General features: G+C 39.9%; 1 long non-coding RNA gene across 2 annotated transcripts; it reads left to right on the top strand.

Moving 5' to 3' along the window:
- The first annotated feature begins 6 nt into the window (after positions 1-6).
- LOC106146640 lies at positions 7-24756 on the top strand. 2 transcript variants are annotated; one of them, XR_001231176.1, is made up of 3 exons: positions 7-798; positions 23001-23051; positions 23739-24756. It is a non-coding gene; the product is annotated as an uncharacterized LOC106146640 (long non-coding RNA). The 2 variants fall into 2 exon arrangements; XR_001231175.1 differs by lacking the exon at positions 23001-23051 and having other exon boundaries at positions 23734-24756.
- The last annotated feature ends 373 nt before the right edge of the window (positions 24757-25129 follow it).

The raw sequence follows: 25129 nt of genomic DNA, 5'->3' as shown, positions 1-25129 counted from the left end.
GAGCGCCTGTCACTCCCCCTGGAGCATGCGTCGCCTCCCTCCTGGAGGGTCCATCACCTCCCCCTGGTCTGTGGCCTCCCCCTGGAGGGCCTGTCGTCTCTCCCCTGGAAGACCTGCCAATTCCTCGGCCTCCCTTTATTTGACCTTTGGCATTGCCTGGAATGGACAGGGTCTGCAGCTTCCCTCTGCCTGGGCTGGGGGAGTGAGCCCGCCTGCTGTGAGAGTGAGAATTCACCCTCAGCGCCGGCTCTGTCATCCTGTCCCAGCGGGTCCCAGAAGAGGATGAATTAGCTGCAGCACAAGACTAAAGCTGATGGCACCAGGGCACCACATAAACCGGAAACCCAAGATACTGAGACTGTGTTTAGGGCAGCCATAGAGAGTCCTGGGGGCCTAAAATCAAGTCTGCTTATCAGCTTGCCTGAAGAGCAATTGTCTTTTGAAACAAAAAGAGCAAGAACAACTAGACCAGCACACTGATCTATGCACCGCTTAGCGGCCTCTGCAAATCAGTGCTCTGTACAGAAAACATGTCAGAAGCCTTGGAACAGATAGGCTGGTTCTAAGGGAAGGCTGCTCAGCTACTTGGTCTGTACAGGAGAGAAGCAGGGGCCTTGGTATAAAAGTACTTACAGATGAAGTAACAAGGTCAAATTAGTGACCCAGAGAAAAGTGGCTACGGAGAAATTTGTGCTCTTTCAAGAAGAAAAACTCCTAGAAGCCAGCACCATCTGTTTGTGGGTCTGCACAAGACTGCTTCAGCTGCAGGTAAATGCCGAGGACCTTACAGCCAACTTGGTAGGTACTTGGACACGTTTGTTCAATGGACAGAGAAAATAGGCTAGATAATAAGATTAAACAACTGTAGCTGAAATACAGAATTTGTTTAAATGCTCCATGATGAAATAGGCCAAATCAAGGCACAGGGTTGTTTCTAAGCGCTCAGAATCAGGTGAGCAGGATATCCACCCTGCACATAAGTCAGGAATGCCACTCTTTGAGCAGTGCAACAGACCATTCAGGCTGTTACTAATCAGTTTCTGACCTTGGATAGGTCGTGTAACTAGCAGAGCTACTAATTCCCTCGCTCATAAAATGGGACTGGGATTTTTCCTCTGGGGTGGCTTCCAGCTCTGACTTTTTGTGAGCTCATGACTGAGAAGAGCTCTAAAACTAGTAAATAATAGACACACAATACACAAAAAGACTTTTTGGTCATAATGGTATGAAAATTGATGATACTGAGATGATCCTTGCAAAATTATAGCTGGGAAGTTATAATGGGGGAAGGTTTGTTCCTAACTGTGGTAAGTACATTCTCAAAGACCTTCTAAAGGTGAGAGATTTATTCTTGTTCTACAGGAGTCCTGTGGTTTGCACACCCTCTTCTACCATGCACAGATTTCTTTATCAAAATTTATCTTTAACATTCCTTGAATTGCAACAATCCAAACAAGTTCTAACAAAACACTTTCCCAGCAAGTCCTTCCACTGATTCTCTGACTCCAACTCCTTCTGCCGTCTCGGAGACCAATGAACTCTGTATCCAAACAGCTTCCATACGTTTATCTCTCTCTGCTTTTGAAAACTCCCCCTTGCCTCAGCCTCCTTGAATCTGCCTAGAATTTACTGTGACATGCATGATCCAATGGCACTGCTCTGCTATTCTCAAGTAAATATCCTTATTCTTTGGAGAATCTCTCTGATTGTCATTTAGGTTGACAATGGCTTAGCACAGGAAATATGGGGCAGATACAAAACACATGAATCCAAAGATCAAAGCTGGGGATTTGATATGTCTTCCATGGGCAGAGGACCAGAACACACTGCAAAAGTCTGTGCCTTAAACATCCTGGGAACCTCACGGGAGAATGTCCAGGGATAGTCGCTGGACTGAGGTGCTCTTTCAGCTGGTCTGGCTGTATGCAGATTAAAGGCCGCCATACATTCTTTGTTCTCTTCCCACTGAGCGGTAGATTCTTATCTCCCACTCTTGAATTGGGGCTGGCTTCAGTGACTTGTTTGAAAACTGGAATCTTGAAGAAGTAACATGCTGGGATGTTCAAAGCTGGACAATAAGGAACCTGTATTTTCCAGCAGGGTGGCCTGATATGATCTTTCTGTTAGCCTTGAGCTGGCTTGTAAAAAGGTCAACTCCCTTGATACTGTAGTACTGGAAAGGCCTTTCATCAGCAGTCCCAGCTGAGTCCTGTCTTCCTGAAGCCCCTTGTGGATTTTGCTGTTTTGTATTGAATCCCCCAGACCAGCCCATCCACCCTAACTACCTTTCAGGGTGACCTCTACTGACCCTACATGGCACCCAGCGGAACCCCATGCAAATTCCTGACCTACAAAACAGTGAAATATAAGAAGGTGGCTGTTACTTCAGGTCACTGCAATTTGCAGTAGCTTATTATATAGCTACAGCTACTGGATCCGTGAGAAGTTTCTGTGTAAGCTTGCACTTGTTTATGCATAGAAATATATAAGTGGCTACTGCAATTAAGTCTTTATCTTTCCCAATGGATTTTATCAAATGTATCAGTTATTATAGGGCTATAGATCATCTGACTGTACAGTGTGTCCAGAAGAACATAATTTTACGTGAACTGTTACAATGACTTTATGTACGCTAAAAAAGCATAAATTGAAAGCAATAAGCTTGTCTAAATTATATCCAGCCTAAGTGCTCAATACAGTTAATTTTAGGGGCCTTGTATCTCCACGTTCTGTACATTGGAAAAATTCAATTTTTTCATTATTCCTACTTTTGAGAGTATATAATGTTCTGAGATTGGCAAAAAAGAAGCATGTCTTTGCTTAGTATAAAAAATCCATCACTTTGCGGACATGGGAGCCCACACCTGTATGCTCAGCTATTTGGGAGGCTGAGAGGGAAGGCTTGCCTGAGGCCAGGAGTTCGAGGTCAGCCTGGAGACCAAAGGGAGCCCATGTCTTAAAACAAACAACAAAAAACAAACAACAAAAATTTTAAAATCTCCCGCCACAGTACCAGGCACATATTAGGAATGTATGTTAGATTTAATTATTATTCATCCAACACAGCTGTCAAGAACATTGAATTCTATAATAACATAAATGTGTGTGAAACAGAAACTACTACTACAATGGGTCAGTGATAATAAGATATTCTTTCTGACTGTCATGTCCAGAGACCCTAAACAATGTAGATGCTATTTCCACACTCTAATGTAACTCTGTTTTCAACTTTGTTTTGAAGGCCTTCAGGATGAGGCCATATTACAGAGGAACTGATGCTTAGAGAACTAAACCTTTTTGGATGAAATCCAAATGACCTGGCATATCTTATATATTATAAAAAATATAGTGAATTGTGCTTGGGGACATTCACAAAGAAGGTTTGTTGCTACATAATTCCTTTTTTATTTTGAAAATTAAAAAACTGACAAAACAACAATGAAGACACAATCAAAACAACACAAAAACAACAAAAACAATACATGACCTCAAAACAAAATGATAGAAATTCACGATGGTTGCTACATTACATACTGTTATCTTTAACAAAGTTGCTCAGTCCACCAGACATAAGAAAGTCATATTGATCAAACAATCAAAAGACAGTGACGAGTAAAACAAAAGAAAAAAATTAAAAATTAAAACCTTGGAAATGATGCAGAACTTCACCGTACAAGATGGTAGGAGTTCAACAATGATTCATATACTGCATATTGTTTTCAGATCAGTCATTCTGATCACCAAATTCAAGCATGCAAAATTGGTCAAGAAAAAAGAAAATTTTAAGCATTGACTGTTCCTCTCAATAAACCACAGACATCAGCAATACACCTATTCCAGCTGTCCTTATATGTACATATTACACAATTCCTTTTGAGAATCTTTCAAATCAGAGGAAAAGGCAGGTCAAGGGTCGTTTTGCCCAGCCTTAGGAAATAACTCCACAGTAGCTCCCAGGAACCTGAAACCTATGGAGAAAAAAAGAGAATGTTTTCAAAAGTTGAAAATAATAAAGATAGCATCGGAAAGAAGCATCTTAAATAAAAGTTGGTGCACCAAAATGGTCCTTTCGACTGACCATAGTCAGTGCCTTTGCTGACCCATATGGGAATCTCTATGGGAGGAAGGAACAGCCCTTCCTCCAGAGCTTAGTGACCTCAGCCTGGACTGGCGCCCCCTTCCCGCAACTTGACTGGACCGCTTCACTCAGCACGCCACTGTCTAATCTCATATGGAGTCTCTGAGTAGACCATAGTTGCTAGAAGTTTCCCAAGATCTCCTTTGCCTAAGAGTTTTAAATGTTTCTTAATTTATGAAGACAATATATTTGGGGTTTTTTTCTCTTTTCTCCTACCAAATATTTAAAAGCTTTCCTTTTGTATGATTCTGAGATGTTAACCTCCATCTCTCATTTCTGCCTCTCCTGCATTTCCCTCCACCGTTGTTGCTGCCACAGTTCCTCCTACAAAAGACTGTTTTCTTCCTCATTGAATGTCACAACTGGGCAGTGTGTGTGTGTGTGTGTGTGTGTTCCTTTTCTCTCCACAAGGCTTCATTGCAAAAATATCTCTGCTGTCTGTTACCTCTCTCTTGAAATTCTTTCTTATTATTCCTTCCAAAATGAACAGCAATTCAAGCAAGTTTTATATACCAGAATCAGAGTTCTCAAAATTGCTCTAACTGAGATGCAGAAATACATACACCTACATCAATTTGAACTAAACCAAATTTGCAGTAGCAAACAGAGTTGTAGTAGATTAACAACTGGTGGTCAATTTATAACCCCTAGCTGAACTGAGTAAGCGTGGTGCTGGGTATGGGGGGCTCAGCTGGGGATTGTTGCCAGCAGCATCAGAGGCAGAACTGGAGAAGGAGAAGGAGGCTTTTGGGAGCTGAGGAAGGCTGTTGGGAGCTGGTGGAAGCTGTAAGGAGCTATTGGTTCTGTTGGAGGAGCTTATCATGCTGGCTTTCCTGATGAACTTGGCTGTTTTCATCCTCCGAGGAGCTCAGGACCTTGTTGGCACTGAGAATGGCTTTGGTTCACTTTGGGGGAGTTCTGGTCCTCACTTTGAGATTCACTTCCTGGCTCGGGAGGGAAAGATGGTGCACTGCTGCTCTCCTGGAGAAGCTTGCTGCGTTGGCTTCCCTAATGGGAACTCAGCCATCTTGATCATCAGAGGAGCTCAGGACCTCACTGTTGCTGAGAATGTCTGTGGTACCTTTTGGGTTAGTTCTGGTTCTTCTGAGCATCGCTTCCTGGCTCCAGTGCAGACCCCTCAGCCTGCTAGCACAGATCCTTCATCCTGCTGGCAGACTTCCTAGATTCCACCACTGACCTTCGGGCCTTTCCAGCACAGATCTGTGAAACAGGCCTGGATGAGACATTGTTATGGGCTCTGGGCCTCCAGTTAGACTTGTGGGAGGCATTGTTATGGGCACTAGGTATTTAGCTGGACTCATGTAGGACATTATCACGGGATCCAGGCCCTCAGCTGGATTCCTTGGTCTTAGTGTGTGGACAGATTTCCTGCACTATCTTGTATATCATTCTTTGGGTGACTATTATAAATAATCTTATAGAATATATGTCCTACATTATATTTTTTCCCCTTACAAATAAGCCCCAAACCATAAGAAGAGTTCTGTATTTTTAATTATTGATATAAGATGTCAAATACTTTCCTATCAAATCTTAGAACCAAATGAATTAAATTCTCTCATTGGCACCTAAACTGGTGCCAAAATTCTGATGAACCCCTGGGGTATTCTAAATATTCCACACCAAACATGTCAAAGCAACAGAATATAGTAAGTATGTACTTTTTAAAAATAATTGGTTTGCTTTTGTTTCTCCGTGCTACCCTTAATTTGTCTTATCAGCATTCACCTCGGATAGGCACCTCGGATAGGCACTGTACCTCAGGCAAGAGTTCCTGGCCTTGAAGGCTTAGAGTATATGAGGAAAGATAGTAATTTGGAAAATTTACAAATAATAGTAATTATAAATTGTAAGTACAGTGGAGGTGAAGTGAGATCACAGAGCCCTTGCTTTTCTCTAGGGAGTAAGGGACATTTCTCTGAGGAAGTGATACATACATGACAAAATGAATGACAAGAGTTAAGTTAACATGATACAAAATGCTAAATATTGCATGGCTTCTTTTATGAAAAACCCAAAGTACAAATAATTTACAGAACAAAATGAAAGACTGGTGATTGGAAACAGAGTTAATCTTTGTGCAGATGGGAAGGGGCCTCGAAGCGAGGGAGAGATCAGAGGGCAGTTAGGGGAGGGGAAGCAAAGGGGATTGAGGATCGAGATGTGATATATCTATGAGCAACTCTCTACAAGGATGTATTTAACATGTAGTGCCAACATAGACTGATAAAAAGAGAAAAATTCTAAATAAAAATATACAAACACACATATAAAGAAAATAAATCACAGAGATAACTATTCCCTCATAAATAATTCAGGTGCATGTTTTGTCCTGTTAGTCATAGTATTATTATTTTAGCATTAGCTAAAATGTTCCAGTTTTAAAAATGAATGTTTCAGTGCAGTCATATCAGTGCTGAAGAAATTATTAAGAGATTCTTTAAAAGGAAAACAGGAAGACCTGAGCATGACAAAGAGCTGCAAGGAGAAGATTTCTGGCCAAGAGAACCAAAGAAGCCAGAACATCTGATTTAGAGTATTGGGGTTTATTCTTGTTTCTTTCTTCAAAAACTACTTTTTAGCTTCCTTTATCAAAAGCAGCCATATTTGCATTGTTTCTGTAGGGCATGTTGTTGTTTTTATTATTTTGTCATAAAGTAAGAGTTTAAGGCATAGATGGCTGACCAAGTTGCTAGGTATGTCCTGCAGCCTTGTTCGAGCTGCTGGAGTATTGGCAAAGGCACCAAGCGGCGTAGACTCTACCTCACGAACGCTAAGAAGTGCCGATTCTAAAACGCATCTTATTTCAGAGGTATTTAAATGAAAATTGTATCTTCTAGAGTCCATACAGTATGGTCTTTCTCTATAAGGGAAAGTTTAACACTTTTGATGCATTAATTTATTCCTAAGAATGAGTTTAGAATTCAAAGACAAATATTCATTGTCAATATTGAGTATTTTCAGAGCCTAAAACCCTTTATACCAATCATACTAAAGTTTTTAATAAAGCAAAAATGAAAACATTCATGGAATTTATGTGATGAAATGTTATATAGTAACAGTTGATATCAATTAAAAATGATAAGAATTAAGTAATGTCATCATTTGCAGAAAAAATTCTGCCATTATACTAAAAATAGAATTATATTTAAAGTTCAAAACATAAATACTCATTCAAAGACATCTCCTGAAGATTTGCTTGTAGTCCTCAGACAATTCAGCAGCATCATTAATGTTTTTAAAAAGTAGTATAAGCATTATGAGAAGACCAGCAGAAAAATTGCTTATCATCTCCAAAATTATTGCTTATTTTTCATGAATTAATATATGTACCCCATAGGCTTTTTTTTAAACTGTTGTATTCAGTATTTGTTTCTATTTTATGTAATTTTTGTTCTCGGTCCTTTAAATTTTTCTGCTCACTTAAAAGCATTGCAGTAAGTGAATAAGAAATGGATATTTAAACATATCCTTGATTTTACCCTGATCCTGCCCCAAATCATGGTCCTGCACACAAAGTTTAGACTATGCAAGCCTAAACCAGCCCCAGATTCTGGCCTGGCCTTCTGTGAGATGGGTATGCTATTTGGGGGGCCTAAAGACTTATTCTCACAGACTGTCAACCCTTCCATTAGCACCACACTGAGGGATGGGTACAAGCAGCAAATGTACAACTTGTCCCGGTGGTGGGCTCTTCAGAGACAGGGCGTATCCTCTTGGGCAACAGTGATTTATTCCAGGCTTCATATCTTATATTTACCTTTAGAAGAGTGCAGACAGGGTAGCTTTGTCTTAGTCTGTGTGTTTTTCTCATGGCTCATCTCTCTAATACTGGTTCTCAAGCTAGACCCGATGATCTTCGTTTCTTAATACTCAGTCCCCTCACACAAAGCATGAGAGACCAATATGATGAGGAAGATATGGTGGAAGTGGTGGCATGTGACTTCTGAGGTGAGTCTAAAAGGCATTGTAGCTTCCACCTCGGTCTCTTAAATCCTTTGCTCAGAGGGAAGCCAATCGCCATATTATGAGGCCATCTCAACAGTGTTGAGGAAAGACCCACAAGGAGAGGCACCAGCAGAGAGCACAAACAAGCCAGTCATAGGAGTGAGCCAGCTGGCAAGAGGATGCTCCAGCCCCACTCACACCTTCAGATTCCTGCCCCTCTGGCCAGCATCTTCCTGGAACTACACAACAGCCCTTTCCCTCCAACATTTCAATAGTAAGAACTAAATAGTTCCTGACCAACAGAAAATGGGAGAGAAAACAAGTGCTTTTGCTTCAATTCTCTTTATTTTAATGGAGTGACTTATTACAAATCATTAGCACAACTCAACATTATCATTAGTCAATGCTAGTCACCAACTTCATTTGTCTCACAAACTTTCACTGAGCACCAATTATACCTGCCAGGTCCTTCACTGCCCTCGGCTTCAAAGATACACTGTACAAGACACAGTTGGTTATCTAAATCCCTTGACAACATAAATGGAAATATACAGGACAGTTCCAATGCTTTGAACAAAATACTGTAAGAGCACAAGGAAGACTGCTTTTATCATTAAGAGGGGTTATTCTTACTTTCTATGAGTATTTTTACATAGATATATACATTTACACATGGTGGTTTTTTCTGGAAACCATTGACTGTGATCTGTGATAGATTCTGGTAAAATTACAGTGAACCAGACACATCCCTATGCTCAGGGATTAAGTAGAGAAGACAAGTCATGCAAGGAAGGTTAAAATGAGACTGCCAAACTTGGCATGTTGTGACCTCTGTGGGACCAGTCTCTGTGGAATAGTAAAAATCAACTAGAAATTAAAACATAAAGAGGAAGGAGAGGATGCTGATGTGGAACACTTACTTTTTTTCAAAAATTTTAGTGATTGAGGGAAGGAAAGAGTGTGGTTCTCTTTCTTGCCTTTCATTGGCTCTATGGGTTTCGTCAGCAGTAGCTCACTTCCTCTTCACTGGAGCTGGAGATTCAGAGGACACAGCAGAGCTGAGTCAGCTGGCACAGGGCACTTGCAAGTCACTGAAAGGGAAAACCTCCCAAAGATTTGCTGTAGGCACTGCACTGGCCTGATTCTTATCCCAGCCTTGTGTGTCAGGAGTTGCTTTCTGGCATGATAATGAGGCTTAGAGGAGATTGGAACAATTTTAGGGATGTGCTATGATGTATACATATTGAAGAATGAGGGTCAGTAATTACTGGTAACTACTGAAAGCTGAGAGGGGGCACTAGAGAAGCTTGCTGGCTCCTCTCATCTATTACTGGGTGGGATTTGCCATGGAAAGTTCAAGAAGATGACCACACTCAGCCCCAAGGCTCAAAACCTTTTACTTGTCAGTGTTACTGAGTTAATCTAACATCAGGATGTTCACTCATACTAACTAGTTCTTGGTATTTCCTCTCAATAGACCATCCTCTAAATGCCAGCTCATAATTCACAAGGAGAACTGTAGCTGATAAAGTAATATGCTCTAGCATCTGCCTACCAGCTTGGTAAGCATGAAACCAGAGCAGGAGACACTATGGGATCTGCATGTTTAAAGATCTTAAAGTCCCACAGTCCACTGCCTCCTTTTGTGTATAATGGGAAGCAGAGCAGTATGCCCTCTATCTTACCATGGGAAATGTCCTGCTGGGTATACAATGCCCCTTAGACTCTACCTTTGCACAGGTCCCATCAATGACTGAACTGCTTAATTAGATGTTTCAGGCAGGATATTCCAAATCTATAGGAACCTGTATAACATGGGTTCCAGCTGAGCAGAATCCCAGCAAGAAGGTAAGTTGCTGCGGGCACCCTGCTCTGAATTGTGGAATGTACCAGAGTGGCTAGAACAAAGCAGGAACACTTGGGGGTTGCTGGTCATGACTATGTATCAACTGAATCTAAGTACTTCAGGTTTTAGTGACTGGCAGGCCAATGACCAGGTTCCTTCATGTTTGTGCCCAGGCTGTCTCAGGGGCTTAGAGACATTTTTTTCTGTTTGTAGTAACTTACTATTTTAATCTGAACATATTTATCATTGATGCAAAACTTTGTTCTCAGAGGAAAAGTTACTTCCCAGTTCTTAAAGACATTTCATTGTCATCCCAAGTACAACCTCTAACAAAAATTAGCAACTTGAAGGGGCATTAATATTTTTCTTCTTCAAAGCCTTTTTGATAGGTGATGCATTTTAGGCCCTTGGTAAATGCTTTCTAATAAATGGCTTGATTAATGAATAAACACACTTAACTAGGGCTATGATTGGGCTCTAAAATGTCCCCTCAAAATCTCATGTGTTTGGAGGTGGGGCCTAGTCCGAAGAAGCAAGTCTGAGAGTATTATATATAAGAGTGTATTCTTGTCTTTGGCTCTTTTCTATCTCTTCTGGGTGACATGAGGTGAGCAGCTTTTCTCTACCATGGCCTTCCGCCATGCTGTTTCTGCCTTTGAGCCAGCTAAGCATGGAATGAGCCCTCTGAAATTGTGAGCCAAATGAGCCTCCTTTGTCCCAGTGATGGGAAAGTAATACAAACAATTGGTACGAGAAGTGGGGTCGTTGCTGTTACTGTACCTGGTCAGGAGATTTAGAAGCTATTGGAACTGGTTTGCAGCAGAAATTTGGAGAGCTGGCTAGAGAAGCCTTAGAATGCTTTAATAGAATAATGGGAGATGCTGGTGGGATTTCAGAGTGCTGATAGGAATGCAAACAGTAAAGGTTAGGCTAATAAGGTAGCAGATAGGAATGAAGACTATTCAAAACTGGGCTAAAAAACGTGAGGCTTTTATAGGCAAACAGATGCAACTAGAGACCTGCATAAGCAAAATAAATCAGACCTGCATGTGTAAACATTGTATTGTTTTGCTAGTGTTAGGAACTGAAAGAATAAATAAAATCCAAAATGTACTATAGATATTGTGAAAGGGAAAAAACTGCTCAAAAGGAAAGAACAACTGGGATGGAGGAAAAGAGAAAAGAAACAAAGAAGGGAAAAAATACAAGATAGCTAAGATAATAGTACTACTAATTTCTATTAGCTTATTGAAAGGAACAGTTAATGCCTAACTGTTTGATTAATTTTGCATACCTACATCTGGTAATCTGAACAGCTACTTTGAAGACAACAATATACAGTATAACAACCATTGTTGATTTCCTATCATCTTGTTTTGAAATTTTGTATCATTTTTATTGTTTTTTTAAATTCTCTTTAAATAAAAAACAGGCTAAACTTCCTGTATGTTTCATTCCAGCAAACAATTTGTCTATGTTTTGTCCATTTCCAAAGAATTTGTATAAGGCTAAATTTATGGTAGGTGGACTAATTAATCTGGTGGAGACAATTTCAAGGTAGCCCAAAGTTCAGGTTGTGCAATAGATACTGATAGCTGCTTTGAGTCAGATCTATAATAAGAATCAGGAGAAAAAAGCAGAGGTGAATAATTTTTAAATTGTACAGCATGGTCAGAAAATAAATCTACTGTAAACTTGGGGCTAAGTAAAACATTGATGCTAAAGGAGATTAGCATTTTTAAAAAGCTACATAATTTTCACTTGGACAGTAGCAAAGATACTTTGAAGACCTATCAAGAAATAGCCAGAGGCCACCCATTGTAAACTCAAGGGTGTAAAAGGCTAAATTCTTTTAAGAAGAGAACTCCAATGTACCCTGCTTTATTCATGATGCCTAGGGAAGTGTTTTCCCTGAGTTCAGCCATCCAGATACTCACAGGCCACTATAGCTGTGGTTCCTGGGGTAAGAGAACCAGGCTACGCGTAGAGCTCATGGCAGACCTTGGGATCATCTACATGGTTCTGGTTTTTCAGGCATACAAGAGTTATGGGGTCTTTGAGGCTTCAACTTAGGTTTCAGAAGAAGGCCTGGAAGGCCAGGCAAAAATTTGTGCTAGGGTCGCGGTCACTGCTAGTAGCACCTATGCATAAAGCTGAAAGTGCAGTAGAGTACAGAAAGTTAAAGCTGCTAGGAATGTGAAGTGAATGCTGAGGAAAACCACAGGCAGTGAGCAAAGCCAGCCTATGGAAGAGGCCACATGGGCTGCAACCAACAAGTCCATAGAGGTGGGGCTGCCCAAGCCCTCTGGATCTCCTATCTCACCCAAACTTGCCCCAGATGCTACACATGGAGCTACAGGATTTAGTGTTTGCCTTGCTTGATTTGTCTTGCTTTGGTCTGATTCCTTTCTATTCATCTACTACTCTCTTCTATAATGAAAATTTTAGTCTGTGCCATTATGTTGAAAAATTTAACTTTCTTTTTTATTTTAATGGGAGGACTCACACTAAGAGTTTGTCTTAAGTCTCAGAGGAGACTGTACTTGGATTTTTCAGCAATGCTAAACTGTTCAGAGTTTGGCAACTGTTAAAGATAGACTAAATGTATTTTACAGAATGAGATGGACATGAGCCTTTTGGAGGGTGGGGTCAGAATGTTACAGCTCAGATCTAAAATATCCCTCATGCGACTTGCATGCTTGGTGGAGCCTGGTCAGAAGAGGCAATCACTGGGACTGTTACCTGGAAGAGGATTATCTGTGTCCCTGCTCCTCTCTTCTCTCTGCTTCCTGGATGCCGTGAGATGAGCAGCTTTCCTCTGCTATGCCCTTCCACCATGCTTTTACCTTGGAATCAGCCAAACATAGACTAAACCCACTGACCCATAAGCCAATATAAACCTCTACTCCTTTATACTGTAGGTATTGGATGCTTTGTCCCAGTAATAAGAAAGTGATTGATACACTAAAGATAGATAGATATAGATATATATTCATGTAAACTGATTAGTTCCACTAAATTTTTTAATGAACAGTGTTAAAATTACTCACCAACTGTTTATCTTTGGTAGGTCTTCCCCCCACCCCCGTACTGGGAATCGAACTCATGACCTTGCACTTTCCAGGCAGGCGCTGTGCCGCTGAGCTAAATCCCCAGCCCCCTTTGGTAGGTCTTAGTGCACCACAGACTTGAACAAGAACAAAAATACTCACTGACTTTAATAGCATGATATCTTTGGCTATCTTCGTAGTTATAAAAACATAAAAAGAAATGATTTTGTTTTGAGTTTCAAAGGTGCATCAAAATTTCACACGTTGTTGAGGGTCAAGGATCTAAACTTTTAGTTGTATCTGTGATCTAGGTATTATCATTAAGAAATCACTGGGAATATGTAATACAAGAATCACTGTTAATTTCCTATCACCTTGTTTGAAATTCTGTATCATTTTTATTGTTTTTGTGTTCTTTTGCTTATGTCTTTGTTAATTTGATTTTGTTCTTTTCTCTTTAAAATTAAAAAAAAAGAAATCATTGGGAGTAGCTCAGTCTGATCCCAGATATAGGAGCCACACTTGCGAAGTATAAGAAAATAACTATATTTTTATTTAAAAATAAATACTGGGGCTGGAGATACAGCTCAGCAACACGATGCCTGATTGGCAAGTGCAAAGTCCTAAGTTGAATTCCTGGTACCAAAACATAATAATAATAAGTAATAAAAAGAAAAAAATATACTAACCCATCTTGTTATTTTTCCCCAGAAGAAAGTGCAGGGATCATTAGTGTGACCAGGACTTCAGTTCAGATAGTACTGCATCTAGAAATCTAGGTGGAAAACTTTCTCCTTACTCCTCTTTTATATTTTGTAGAAATAGAACAAAAAAATACCCTCAGAGTGTAATGGATTTCTGAACCTGTACTTGAGAGTTTAGGAACTCTCAATAGTGTAATTCTCAAGAAAGTGCTTTCAAGTTTCTACTTTAGCAAGTAAACATGTCCTATCTAGATTTCTAAAGCACAGACCAATCTACAATGTGGATAATGCTATATCCAGGAGGAGTTTCTCAGTGGATATTAACTGATGATTACTGAGATTATTACATGAAATGTTTGAAGATGAGGAGAAGTAAAATTAAAAGTTCAATGAAGACACTGATCCAGAAAGATTAATAGTATTTAAGAAAACATTTGTATCTCAAGCTTTTTAAACAATCTTTCAGAAAAATATAACTTTCCTAACAGCTATGCTGATTGGCTTGCAAATCTGGAGAATGAGGACAAGAATGAGAATTGACCCAGCAACTAGAATCTGCACAGCTGCCTAAAGTTCCACAGTGTTCTTCCAGCCAGGTCACCAGGGGCTTTGTTTCAATACCTACCACTCTTTTTTCCCGACATTGGTAATTCTACTTTACTGTCTCTACCTTCTCTCTCCATCTCTGTATCTTTCCATCTCTCTTACACATACACACACACACACACACACACACACACACACACACACACGGGGGATCATCACTAATTTGTGGTAGTAATTTTTCTTCTCTTTCTTTCTTTTTTTAAATTCATTTGGCCTGAAGATCTTCTAACCACTAGACCATGTACCTTCCACTCACTACCAAACTTATACAAATGACAAATGATCTGTACATTTGAATTTCTTCATTATTCATCCCTGCCAATGCTGTCTGTATTTCAACTCCTTACCCCTCTTCTGAAAACTGCTAGAAATTACGGTATAAAGGTCCTATTCCCAGTGACATACCATTCTTGAAACTCTTCACCCACCACTTTCAAGATCACACACTACCCTGGTTCTCTGAATCTTTCTTTATTATCCTCCCATGTTATTGTCCACCTGCTCTTTCCTGTCTGAGTCCTGCCCTTCATAGGAGATTCATCAGTTATCACAGAGTCAGCTCTCTTTGATAATGGACACCTTTTTATATCTTTTCACATTGAGGTTCGCGGCTGGGGATTTAGCTCAGTGGCACAGCGCTTGCCTGGCAAGCGCAAGGTCATGAGTTCAATTCCCGGTATTGGAAACAAACCAAAAACAAACAAACAAAAAAAAATGAGGTTCTACTCTTGGCCAGAAAGTCTGGAAATGGATCTTCTTGTTTTATATTTTCACAAGTTGAACATCACTGCTTTGCTTCTTCTTGTAAATTAAGACAAAGGCTTAATTAAGTGAAAACTAGAGACAAGTCCTCTGGGTAAATGCACAACATCTGTGTGTGCCAGGATTGACAGAAATGCTGCATTTGCACCACATTCATTACAGCTTTGTGATGAACATGTATTGCTAATGAGAGCCAATTCAGTGTACAAGTCATGCAGTGTCATTGGGTGTAGGGCTACATAATGTCCATGAACCATTTATTAAGTACAGTTGCTTATGTTTCCTGACCTGGTGGGCACTTTATACTTCTGTGGCTTTGGTTGATTACTAAGCAATTCTTCTTTAATACTTCCTGTCACCTCAAAGCCTCAATGCCATTGATTGAGTAGTTCCTGCTACTGTGCTAGGAACTAACACACAAAGTTGAAGGATCCACAACCCTGTTCAAGATATTCCAATCTTAGCTCATGGTCTTTCTCTCTTATAGAAACAAAGCTGCCTCAATTTCCTTACCTTTCTCACAGTCACTCTACTAAAACTCCTGGTATCACTCAGAGTTAATTCTTATTTATTTCTAACATTGATACCTCTTCAGTACTGGAGATCTTTTTTCCTTAAAATTGTACTTTTTTGTTTCCATAGTTATTGTTGCATTGCTGCTTTATTCCCTCAACACCACAAAACTCACCTACTTCAATTTTCTATAGTCTTCCTTCAGTAGTCTCCCAGCTATTTATGATTCTTCCTACTTCCCAGCTTCAGATCCATGTAGTATATCAGTGCCAGGCCAATCATTCATAAAAGTCAATGGGAATTTTTTCTCATTCCCTGATAAATATCTGCAACATTCCCCAATCTGTTAAGATGAGAACTTGACTTCGTTGTTCTGGCTTTCTCCCTCCTGCAGGCTTGTGATGGGCTGCTCTCAATATGCTTGTTTTCCCGAAGGACGTCTTAGACTCTGCAACAGTTCTCAACTGTGAAGTTAAATGCATGATCCACACAATTTTTGAAAAGTCACACATTAGTTTTTTATCAAAATTTAAAACGTTTGCTTTGCAAATGATACCACTGAGAGAATGAAAACGTAATCTACATGTTAGGGGGAAAGATAAGCATATCACACCTACAAAATAGGACTTGTCTTATTATTTAAATCTCAGCAATAAGAAAACTATGCATTTGTAAGTTGGCAAAAGATTTGAATATGTATATCCAAATGATAAATCACACAAGCATAAGAAAAGATATTTTATGTTGTTAGCCACTTGTAGAAATGAAAATTGTAACTACTGTAAGATACCACTACATGCTTAAGAAAATAGAAAAAAAACTGCTGACTATATACAAAGTGCAGACAAGAAGACAGAGCAATTGGAACTGTCATAGTTTGCTAGTGAAAATCTAAAGTGGTAAACATTCCAGTACAGTTTAACAGTTTCTTATAAAGTTAAGCAAACACTTAACATACAACCAAGCAGTCCCATTTAACCTAGAGAAATACAGACTTCTGTTCACAGGATAAACCTCTTTATGAATGATGATAGCAGCTTCATTTCTAATCACGAAAATTTGGAAACAATCCAAATGTCAATCAACAAGTGAATGGATAAGCAAGAGGTAGTGCACCCATAGAATGAATTCTACTCAGGAATGAGGGAGAACAAAATATGCATACATGAATAATAAGAAAGAACCTGCAAAAGCAGAATACTGATGAAAGGAAGTCAGTCTTAAAATGCTACACACTGTATGACTATATCCTACTCTGGAAAAGGTAAAAGTATCAAGAAGAACAGATCAGTGGTTATAGGAGTTAGGAGTTGGGGGAATGACAACTAAAAAGAGATAGTAGTGAAGAAATTTTGGTGATGATGAAAGTGTTTTGTATTCAGATTATATTAGTGATTATATGAATCTACACATGTGTTAAACACATAGAATTAAATATCAAAAGGTATTTTATAGTGCATTAATTTTAAAATTTTAATAGGGATTAAAACAATAAAAACATACATAAAGTGGCAACATAGAATTCTAGAATCATTCCTATTGTTACTTAGATTGCTTAGAACATTTTGCCATTAAAAACAAATAAAACTGATATTGATGAATATATTTAATAAAGAACTGTAGCAGTTAAAGTGCTATAGTTCTCTTTTTAAACAAAAAATTTTTGCTAGTATATTGTGTGACTTTGATATTGAAATAAAGAAAGCAAAGCACAATACAGTTTAATAAACAATACAATTTGATTCTTGATTATATATAAAATACAATAATTTCTTGATTATATATAAAATACAACAGATGGAGTTTGTAATGTATATAAGAAAGGTAATGTTTATGAGACAGAAACAATCACTGTCTAACACTAAGTAATAAAACAGATACTAATTAATTTGGTAGTGACATAGGGGAAAGAAACTCCCAGTCTGAAAGATAATTGGGATGAGTTCATGTTCTCTAAAATCAAACAATGAATTTTAGGAACAATAGAGATTAAGAGCAGAGTACATTTATTGAGGGAAAGAAAGCTTCTGTCCAAGAGAGAGGGACAGAAGGGGGCCCAAGTGGATTGCCCAGGAACCTGTCTTTGTAAGGGACTTTTATAGAGCAAAACCACGAGGTAAGGCAGGTCCAAGGGGGGAAACATGGGAACTCACTAGGTGGGCATGAGGTGGGACAAAACTATGGTCAACCAATACGATTACAAGTATAATTGTTCAGGTAAAACTGATTAAAACGAGATCAAATGGGGAAGCGAGTTGAGTCACATAGCAAGTGGACATGAATACAGAACAGGGGCTTTTCCTGTAGGGGGTTGGGTTAGTGACTCTTCCTGGATTTTTCAAGATATTTAGAATATCAATCCCTGATGTCCATCCCTAGGGAGGAGTATGGGTGCATTTGTTTAATCTTTTGTCTTGAGGTCTGGCCCACAGTGAAAGTACCCATCTCTCTATTTGCAAGGTATCCCATCTTCTGCACTGGCTCCTTTAAGAGCCTGACTCTGTCTGACTGCTTATAATATTTCTAATATTTCTATCTACTCAGTGGCCTACAACAGTTGCTTTATAATAGCTATGAACTAAAAGATGACCATTGCATTAGTTATTTTAAAATACTATGTTAAAAATTCATTTAGAATAGAAATTGTAGAGAGATCCCATATTTATCTGAATATATGACATTGTGGAGAAATGCCAGAGAACAAAGCAAGCAGAGGGATTTCTGTGGACCTATCGAAGACTTACCCAAGTCCTCCCAACACAGAGACTTGTACAGACTTGTAAATAACAAGACATCAACGTACTGCACATTCTTAAGTCCCAAACTGGTAAGACACCAAGACTTTCCATAAAAATTCAGTATGTCCTCTATATCTCCAAAATGCCTCACTCTTTGAAGACACCAAATATGTATTTATTGCATTAATGTGCTGCACCAGAAACAAATCTATGTGAACAATACAAATCCAATCTTTGAGGAAAGAGTGCCTAATGTGTAAAGAGATAGAATGTCCATATGGCAATTGGCATTCTAAAAGCCAAAGGAACTGGATATACTATCCTTAGGATGGATGTGAAAGAAAAATGCAAATGATATGTCTTCTAGATAGTCCATCCAAAGCTGCCTGCTCCAGCTTGGACAGCCAATGAACACAGACCAATGAGGACTACATCATCAACATATGGCAGCTTCTAGGTAAATGTATACAGTAGTGTGTTTGTGTGTGTGAAAGCATGTGTGTGCTTGTGTATGAGTGTGTGCACCTGAAATTGTTTTATTAGTACAAACATTTAAAAAAAAATCAAATATTTGGCTCAGAGTGTTAGAAAGCTTGGAATAGGATCACTTCATTGTCACTGCCAGACTGACCAAGTTTATCACTTTTCTTGAAATGTAGGAAGTGAGAGACATGGGCCGGGAGAGAGAAAACTAGACCACTTGCTAACTTGAGCAGACACAGACAGCACCGGTAGAGCTCAACCAGAGTAATTAATGAATTAGTGGAAGCTAAATGGGAACTGGTGGAAAAGTCCAGAGCCCCTGAAGGCTTCCAGGACAGGATAGTCTGCACTGTCTCAGGGTGTTACCCATAGCCCCATGGGGGGAACACTAAGAAACCCCCCTTGTGGTGCAGGTCTGAGCAGCTGAATAGCTTCTGCTGGTGGGGCTAGAAATGCCCACCAGGACACACTGCTCTTTCATCCCTCCTTGGGACAAGAAAGTCTTCTTCTATGGGGGTGGGAGTAGCAAGCACAGTAACCTGTAGGACACTGGAGAAAATAATCCTTCCACTCCTAGCTTAGGTTTGTCCAGGAGTGACATGATTCTTACAGTGCAGACACTGGGGATGTCCCTGACAAAGTGGGGGGAGCGGTCACTGATAGGATTTTCTAGCGCAGAAAGAAATAAAACAGAAGAATGCCTTTATTGCGGACACAGAGAAGACCACAATAGGAAAGAGGGAGGTGGAGTTTTTGAAGGCCTGGCCTAGGGTCAAATGTTAAAGGGCCAGGCTGGAGGAGGGGTTTAGGGAGTGGACCGCCTGACGTGGCAGACCAGGATTGGGCAGGAGCATGGGGAAAGGAAACAATATATTACAAAAAGGGAAGTAGGAAGTCCTAATCTGACTCAGAGGAGCAAGGGTGGGGTTTAGCCCATGGCCTCTAGTGGCCAGCGGCATACTGGCTCCGCGCCATATTGGCTCAGCTATAGCACATGACCTCCAGTGGGCGGCGCCATAGTGACTCGGCGGGAATTACAGTGAGGCGAGAAACCCATCAGTGACCCTGGCCTGGATGAGGACTAGAGTACCAGATGAGCCCGCGGCTACCCGGGAGGGGTAAGAGAACTGAAAAGCCCACAGCCCCCACATCCACTGCTTGCCTAAGAGTGAGGCTTCATAACAATGGGAAACTCCCCCTGTGCTCACCAGACCCCTCCGAGGGTAAGACGGGACAGAGGACATTGCTGCAAGGGGACAAGAATGTGGAAGCAAGCTCCTCTGTGAGGCAGTGCAAGAAGACAGAAACTGGAAGTGGGACAGATGTTGAGCCCCAACTCCAGGCCAGCAGCCCCAAGGGAGGCAGGCTCCTTAGAGGAGTTCGATGCTGTGGTGCTGCAGCTGAGGAAGAAAATCAAGCAAGCCAATGCCCAGTTCAGAGTCACAGCAGACTTAAAGCTGTGAATAAGAATATGCATCTCCAGGCTTAAAGTCTGCCCCTTGCCTCTGCTCTCCTGAACAAGGTGTCTGACTTTCAAGGAAAGGTTACAAGTCACACGGCAGATCGTGCCAGCCATCAACAGACTCAGACTTAGCTGGGGCAGAGATAGGGAAGCGGACAGACTTTCAAATAACTCTCAGTCATGTGATGAAACTTGTTTTGGGAGAAAAACACTGTGAGAAAGAATCAACTGAAATTGAAATTGAAAAGCAAGAAATGAAAAACAGTCACGAGGGTGAAGAATCCTTGCCACAGGGCTCCTCAGCCGAAGAGTCAGTGAATCTGAACACCAGCCAGCAGCAATATCCCAAACCGAAAAAACAAAGCACGGAAAGATTGAGAACCTCTAGGTATTTACTCAAGAGAAATGAAAACACTCACAGCAAAACCTGGACATGAATGTTTATCCTATCTCTGTTTGTACTGCTGCTCAGATGTCTTTTATCGAATGAACGGATGAACAAAATGTGATGCATCTAGTCGAATGCTACCTGATATTTAAAAGGAATGAACTAGAGATTCTTGCAGCCACAATGATGAATCTCAAACATATTTTGCCAAGTGAAAGTGGCCTGACTCAAAAGGCCATATATTATATTATTCAATTTCTAGTTTCTACATAGAAAAGGACAACGTTGAGAGGATGAGGGGGATTGGAGGTGGGGGAGTGGCTTCTCTGCAAAGGAAAGGCATGAGAGAACTTGGGGGCCGAGTCCACTCCATGCCATGATTGTGGTGGTGGATACACTGTAAGCATTTGTCCAAACCCCAAAATGATACATCGCAATGAGTGGATTTTACTGTATGTCAACTAATGAAACATGTACTAGGATGCTGATGTACCTGAAAATGCAATGCAGATGCTAACAAATATTACTAGCCTGACCGATGAATGACCAGACTGTACTAACACGGGGAAAACAGAACTAAGCTAAGAAACTTTAGAAACCAGTATTCTGGGATACTATTGAAGATAAAGACAAGAACTATTGTATAGATATACCATATTCCAATAGGTAAATGTATTTCTCTTGGGGTGAGCTAACATTTCTGAAACTTCTGTTGTATAATAAGGCTGAACAAAGAAGCAAACATACTGCAAATTACAAAAAAGGTTTCTAATTGTTAGAGAAAGAATAAACCCTGTATTGAACTGCAGTTGGATTGGAAATATAAACTCATAGTTGGAAATGTAGCTGTAGAAATGAATACATATACGTGTAAACATGGGGCTAAGACACACATATGTACACATTATCCTTTTAAAATTCAAATTTATACACTGCCTTCAAGACTCACTCAATGCTACCTTCTCGGTCAAAGCTAAATTGGATTCTGTAGATTCCTGTTTTATAAACCTTAGAGACCTTCTAGAGAGTAAATTCCTAAAGATCTTGTTCAGCTTTTATCTTTTACAACACTCTTTAAAATCTCTTACACAATACAGGCACTGAGTAAACTTATTGAACAAAATTTAGTGTTAGACACCTAGACACAGATCTGGACACATAATAATTAGCATGGCCTTCAGGCAATCAAGCTAGACTTCTCAGTCTTACAGGGTACAAAGACATTCTTCAGGGTTCAGTCCTGCCTGAACTTCTATTTCTTCAATATTACCTAATTAGTTTGGGCATGAAAGCAATACAGATAATCTATAAAAACTTTCTTTAGCCTTCACTTCTCAGAGAAATTGGGATCTCTCCCTAATCCCTGTGTGGTTCTCTTCTCCCAGTTTGTCTCCAATCTTTCAGGGAGATGTGTGCCAACTCTCTGCCGATTCTCCCCTGGTTAACGCTCCCATTTCTCACCGCCACAGTCTAAGCTGTCATTATCTCTGTAACAAGTTTCCAGAAGGTTCTGAACTGATCAACTTGCTTTACACTCTGTTTCATTTCACCCTATTCTTCATTAAGGAGTCAGAATGATTGTTCTAAAACAATCTAAATCATACCCTGTGTCTGAATGGTTTAAAACTCCTCAGTGGCTTCCCATTATGCAGAATAAAATGCAGTCAGTTTGTGTTTCGGTCACAACTGCATTCCCAGCCGTGACTCCCCATCAGTTCCTCAAACTTAGCTGTCTCTTCCTTTTTGGCAACTGTGGCTCATTTCTGCTGCAGCAGAGTTTTCAAACTATCTACAGTGAAGGAACAAATCTTAGTCTTTCCCAAAGAATCTATCATGGAATTATACTTTTGTAAAGTATAATAAAAAGCCAACTATTACAACAATTTTTAAAGAATGTTCTATTTTTAGGCTTAAGAGGCAAACTCGGTCTGATCAAATTGCTGTAAATGTTTACCCCTCACTGGGTTTAAGTAGGGACAAGGAACAGCTACTAAAGACTAACTCATGGGCTACTGAATCTTCAGCAGATAACTGATTCCACTGTGTTTTAAGGTCCTAGTCTAAATGAAACTTCCTGAGAACTGGTCCATACTCTCTCATCACATACTACATTCTTCATATTTCCTATCACCATACTATATTTTACGTATAGCACATATGCAAATCATACAGGCTCAGCACACAAATACAGCCTCACACACGCTACTCTCTGTTTACCTTGTAGAAAATGCTGATCTAAAGAAACACTTAGAAAGTTTGAATATGCTAAAATTACACTTACCAGGTTATCCATATCAGTGTACACCGGTATTTAAATTTAACCTGCTCTCTTCTTTTCTAGGCTGGAGAAGAAAATAGAGAATTGGAATTACACCAAGGTTTGGTGGGACGGGTGTGTGACACTCACTTGCTCATTTTTTTCCTCCTCTTCCTTTCTACTTTTCACACGCAGAGCCTAAAACACTGAGCATTAAATTTCCCTAATTTTTGGGCCCCATGACCTCTGAATAGAGCCGCCCCTGCCTCCCCCCCAAAGAAAACAACAGGACACAGTATTGGAAAGATGAAAGCAAAGGAAAGATTCATTTTTCATCTTATTTTAATTTTTAAAGTTTATTTTTCCAACTGCTTCTGTCAGCAGTGGGGCGCCTCAACCTCCAGTGACTTTCTGTGACTCCAGCAATGTCCACAGGCCCTGCAGCAGACAGCAGTTATGAAGCCAGATGACACCGAAGGCCTTCCCCATTGTCACAGCTCTGCCAATGGGATGGCAGAAGTGCACTTTCTGCCTCCAGCCTCCAATGCACTCCTGGGCCTCCCTTGGGTTCTAGCCAGGACCGAGAGGAACTTCCTGGAGTCACTAGCTCTGCATTATACAACATTTGCTCCCTTGGGCCTTCCAGTACCTTCCAAGTCAGTTCCTTGTTAGAAATTTCCTCTGCTCAAAACATCTAGAATGTTTTATACGTTTCTGAGTGGACACTGATTGATATGTGGTCAGAACAGCAAAAGCTGTTTCTTCCTAACAGATTGCATGCGAGTAAAAAATTGTTCTCTCCTCTGTTTGATGTCAGTATAGATCAAGAAGCAAACACTAAGAGGAATACCCAGAGCATACCGGAATTCTGAATCATGGGAACAATATCATGGATGAAAACAAGAGCCCAGAGTCCTAATTCCCATTACCCATGGAGTGCCCACTGTGTGTCATTTCACCATGCTAACCCTGCTGGTGTTCATTTTTCCTCCCTTCACTGCTTCCAGTATCAAAGAGGCGCCCTTCAGGATGGCTCGAGTCACACAAAGCCCCAACCGCTACAAGTTGTCTAAATAAAGGCAAGGTGTTTGCTTGACCAATGCAACTTCAAGACAAATCTCCTATTTGGTGACTGGACTATCACCCCAAAGTCCTATCTATGTAAAGTTTTGAGTTGCTACTCTTCCACAGGTAACAGTGAAGGGTCACTCATGTGAGGCACTGAGCAGGTGGAAAACAAGCTCATCCCTAGATGTGTAGGAGACAGTGATGCACAAATAACAGGAAACCTTGGAGTGGAACAAGTACTATCATAGAGGTACCAATCAAAGCAACAATAAGAGTGATTAAAGAACAGTAAATTCTGCAGAGAATCCTTTGAAAGGCTTCACAGATAACAGCAGGTATGTGGTGAAGCAAAGAAATCATGGGGCAGAGTGAAAATAGCCAAGCCTAAAAAGACAAAATGGGGTCAGTTGAATTGGACATTCGGAGACTAAACATACATTATCACCCTTTATGATACCTGTGAGCCAAATGAGACTTTTAAATGAAGAAAGGATGTGAAAACACTTTAAAACTTACAATACAGTACAGGAATATAAGACCTAGTGTTGAGGAACTGTATTTGAGGAAGAAAATACTGAACATTTCATACTGTTGGTACACAGTCTCTGTTACTTAGGATATATAATATCACTTATATATGCATATATGATGATCAGCATGTAAATAAAAGAACTATCTTAACAAACTGTCATAACAATGATATAACCTGGTCCACTGAAATGTTTTTTGGAAAGATAATTACATTAAAAGCATAAAAATGAAGCTACAAAAAGAACTTAGTATCTTTTTGAACAATCTAGAATAAAAATAATATCCTTTAATTTCCAGATAGTCCTGATTTGGAAAGGCACTGAGAAATAATAATTTATGAATATAAAAAAGATGAAAATGTGACTCAGTATTGCACAAGAAGAAAAAAATTACAGAAATATAGTCTAAACTCATTTCATTCTTATACATGCCATGATCACTGAAGACACAATAATGGCGTAGAGGTTTTTAAATGCCATTACATGGAAAATTAGTTATGAATTTTCAAAGTAAAATAGCAAAAACACCAATAAATTTAGCACTATTCCGGGATACATATAAATGAGAAATTCTAACCAGGAGGAGGAAATTGTAAACGTCAACCAACCTGAGGG

The sequence above is a fragment of the Chinchilla lanigera genome, unplaced genomic scaffold (assembly GCF_000276665.1).
Source record: "Chinchilla lanigera isolate Chin_1 unplaced genomic scaffold, ChiLan1.0 scaffold00087, whole genome shotgun sequence".
NCBI lineage: Eukaryota > Metazoa > Chordata > Mammalia > Rodentia > Chinchillidae > Chinchilla > Chinchilla lanigera.
This window is presented reverse-complemented; position numbering and strand designations above follow the sequence as displayed.